We start from the raw sequence: 4,656 nt of genomic DNA, 5'->3' as shown, positions 1-4,656 counted from the left end.
GAGGAGGACGCCGGAAGTCCCGCCCCGCGCTCGGCGTCACACACGGAAGGCCCCTGTTCTGAACCTTTATTGGCTCAGCGAGGCGGCCGTTAGGCGCGGAGCCTACCGGTTAATGTAGTTCGCGTGGATTCAGATGCGGCGGGTAAGGGTGCTGGGCAGCCGACCCACAATTTTAGACCCGCAAGCTGCGCTGGGAGATGGTGTCCACGAGTCCAAGAGATTAAAAGGGTCTTTGTCCCTTCGTAAAGAAGCAGAACTCAAGTTTTGGGGGTAGTGCTGTGTGTTGCCTGTAGCTATTCACCCAATCGTGTGGGGACGTGTTATTTCGGACTCCGTGAAGTTGAGCTTGCTCCCAGAGGCTAAACACATTTCAGATGCTCCGAAGGCTACAGACCCAAATACACTTACCATCCGTGGTCATGCAGGCTCAAAATGTGTCCACTGGTAGCAGAAGCGAACACGTCACGTTGCATTTCAAATCCATACGCTATGAAGTGTTAGAGTTGGTTTTATCAGTCGCCCTATGTTTGATCAGGGACGAGAGAATAAGCAGATTGGGTCATGACAGGAAATATTGTAGAGGGATGTTGGATACACTGAAGCAGGAACTCAAAGGTGAGCTCTGTAATTACCGCAGAAAGTATCTCCCTTGACTGCATAGTAAATTACTGTGTTCAACTCAGCCACACGTTTATCTATTTAATATCTCTCTTCCGATAGCCTGATAGGCACTTCCTTTTGGAAATCTGACATCAATTCAACAACGTAACTGTGAGAGACGTGCTATTTTGATACTGGACAGTGGCTTCGGTGTTTCCAGGTGTTAGCATGTATGAAGAGGGTGCTCTGATTTCCAAAATGCTGAGGGTAACTTAAATCGACGACCTCATCTCATTACTGGAAAGTGGTTATCAGTTCCCCTGTGATTACAGGGAGTATTCTGCATGAGGAATTGGCATTATCTGAGGAAAAACAGCTGTAAAATGCAAATTACACAGCTGTTAATAATGGCTATATAATGATTCAGAGATTGTGTCAGAAATGTCTTAGTGGAAATACCAGTGGATGGTAAAAATGTGAAGATCTTAAGAGAAATTGTATCAGTGATGTCTGAGAAAAGATAGTTAAGCTGAGCATGTGACTAAAACAATCATTCTGAAGACTTTGTCTCCCAAATTTGATTCTTAATTCATTCCTGAAATTAAGTGATACCAGCATTCAGGGAAAGCTAACGGGGACGTTAGAAATAGGTAGAATTGTAAAAATACAAAGGGAAGCTAAAGTGTCCTGTTTATTCACTGTTCTAACAAATAATCAATGAGTGTTTGGCTTCAAGAACTTATTGTAGATGCATAGGAGACATTTGGACACAAAAGGACAAAAGACTCCTGCCCTCCTGGGGGCTATATTATATACAAGGAGGTCACAGAAATCATGAAAGAAGAAATGCTAAATCATACAGCATCTTGGAATGTGCTAGGCACAATGGAAGAACATAAGGTGAATGTGCTTAGAAGAGGGAGGCCTCTTTGCTAATAGGGTCATTGAGCAAAAACTTGAAGGATATGAGGGATAACTATGTGAGTATTTTTGGAATAAGTTCTAGGCAAAATGTGCAGGTGGCTAGATAGCTTTGGTAGGTGGAGCCTTCACAGGGCTCCTCAGCAGTTGAGGACTCCAGCCAGGCTGGCCATTAGCCTGACTTGCTCACTGCAGAGACACTCAGGGGATGTATGTGAGAAACTTTGGCTCTGCCTCTAGGAGTCTGCAATTTTTCACTGTGGTGGACTACAAGGCCTGGAATTAGGCAGCCTCGTTTTTCATCGAATCCTGGTTTTCAAGTTTGATTCCTAGACCTTTACCATTCATGTCACCTGGTGATTTGTTAGAAATGCTCATTCTCCTCTGGTAAGCGCTGTGAACTGTGCAAGACTGTTGAATCTCAGATCTGTACCTCTGAAACAAATAATGCAATATATGTTAAGAAAAAATAAAAAGAAGAAGATAGCAGGAGGGGAAGAATGAAGGAGGGGAAATCGGAGGGGGAGACGAACCATGAGAGATGATGGACTCTGAAAAACAAACTGAGGGTTCTAGAGGGGAGGGGGGTGGGAGGATGGGTTAGCCTGGTGATGGGTATTAAAGAGGGCACGTTCTGCATGGAGCACTGGGTGTTATGCACAAACAATGAATCATGGAACACTACATCTAAAACGAATGATGTAATGTATGGTGATTAACATAACAATAAAAATTTTTTAAAAAAAGAAATGCTCATTCTCATTTCAGAAACTAGCCTAGTGAAATAGAGATTCTGTGGTCAAGGCCTAGAATCTGTGTTTTAACAATTTTCCAGGTGATTCTGATATAACATTCCATTGTACTGTTGTGGTTTCTGTTTTTCATTCATTCTGTAGACCAGGTCACAGTGTTTCTCACAAAAGGAGTCACCTCTAAATCTGCAGGATTTCTGAACTGATATTAAAAAAGAAGGGATCAGTATATACAATTATAAAATAGAACGTGAAAGGCGCCTGGGTGGCTCAGTCATTTGAGTGTCCAACCTTTGGTTTTGGCTCAGGTCATGATCTCAGGGTCATGAGATCAAGCCACCTGTCACGTTCCATGCTCAGAGAGGAGTCTGCTCAAGATTCTCTCTCCCTCTCCCTCTGTCCTTCACCTACTCTCTCTCTCTAAAATAAATAAAATCTTTGGGGCGCCTGGGTGGCTCACTCGTTAAGCGTCTGCCTTCGGCTCAGGTCATGATTAAGGGTCCTGGGATCGAGCCCCACATCGGGCTCCCTGCTCCACGGGAAGCCTGCTTCTCCCTCTCCCACTCTCCCTGCTTGTGTTCCCTCTCTCGCTGTGTCTCTCTCTGTCAAATAAATAAATAAAATCTTTTAAAAATTATTTAAAATAAATAAAATTTTGAAAAAGAACATGTACGTAGGGGCGCCTGGGTGGCTCAGTTGTTAAGCGTCTGCCTTTGGCTCAGGTCATGGTCCCAGGGCCCTGGGATCGAGTCCCATATTGGGCTCCCTGCTCATCGGGAAGCCTGCTTCTCCCTCTCCCACTCCCCCTGCTTGTGTTCCCTCTCTTGCTGTCTCTCTGTCAAATGAATAACTGCAATCTTTAAAAAAAGAAGAAGAACATGTAAGTAATAGGCTGTATCTGCCTGACTGTATAAAAAAGTGAGATTTCTTACTGACTTCACAATCTCTTTATTGGATTGCCTGTGATGCACATCACATCTGTTTTAATGCTTATTAATAATAAAACTGTTTTGTTTTCTTTCCTTCTACTTGTGTGCAAAGGTTTTCTGGGTTAGCAGGATATTTTGTTTATGTTTCCCCAAGAGATCCTCCTACCTCAGAACTCCAAAATGCTGAAGGTACAACACCAAAAGTGAACTCTAAACTATGAACTTTGGGTGATAATGATGTGTCAATTTAGGTAATGAACCACTCTAATATAGGGAGGCTGTGCATCTGGGGACAGGCAGGCAGTATATAGGAACTCCCTGTAATTTCTGCTCTATTTTCTATGAACCTAAAACTGCTCTAAGGTAAGCTTTTTCAAAAATTAGAATTTATTAGTGAAAAACACTTAACGATTTAGAAAGTCATCTTTGAGTAATTATTTTAACATTTTTTATTATGATAAAATATACATAATGAAAAATTTACCATTTTAACCATTTTAATTGTACAATTCAGTGGCAGTAAGTACATTCACATTGTAGTGCAACTGTCAAGACTATCCATCTCCAGAAATCTTACATCACTCAATGAGGTCCTTCTGTTCTCATGGACCTTAGGGCCTGGCTTGGTGGCACATGGAAACGTCCTGGTTCTCCAAGTGTGAAACCTCTCCAAAAGGACCAAAAGACTGTCCTCTTGGGTCTTTATGAAGGCTTTATTACAAAGTCATGATTGCCTAAGTTACTGGCCATTGGATGATGCAATCTCCAGCTTCTCTCCTTCCCTGAAGGTAGGGTGTTGGGAATAGGGACTGAAAGTTCTAATCCTTTATCACATGATTGCTCCTCCTGGCACCTTGCCTCTGAACCTTGGGTGGGTTTGAAAAGGAAAAATCACCTTCATTAATAACAAGACACTCATTTTACCTTTATAGCTCTGAAGCATTTTCAGGAATTATGGATGAAGACCAATATATCTAAGAAATGATATAATATATAACAATATAACATTCCTTATAAATCACTGTATCACACCAGCAATGAACAAATGGAATTGGATATTAAAAATATTACCATTTACATTATTAGTACCGTCAAAATAAATTACTTAGGCATCAATCTAACAAAACATGTACAAGATATATATAGGGAAAATTACAAAATTCTGATTAAAGATATCAAAGAAGAACTAAATAAATGGATGTACCATGTTCATGAACAGGAAGACTCAATATTGTCTAAATGTCAGTTTTCCTCAAATTTGCCTATGTATTCAACACAATCTTAAAAATCCCAGCAAATTATTTTGTGGATATTGACAAACTGATTCTAAAGTTTGTATGGACAAGCAAAAGAGCCAAAATAGCTAACTAATTCAATACTGAAGAAGAACAAAGTCGAAGACTGACACTACCCAACTTCAAGATTACTGTAAAGCTACAGTGATGAAGACAGTG

This window comes from Phoca vitulina, unplaced genomic scaffold (assembly GCF_004348235.1).
Source record: "Phoca vitulina isolate PV1807 unplaced genomic scaffold, GSC_HSeal_1.0 scaffold52, whole genome shotgun sequence".
In the NCBI taxonomy this organism is placed as follows: Eukaryota; Metazoa; Chordata; class Mammalia; order Carnivora; family Phocidae; genus Phoca; species Phoca vitulina.
Note: the sequence above shows the minus strand (reverse complement) of the source record.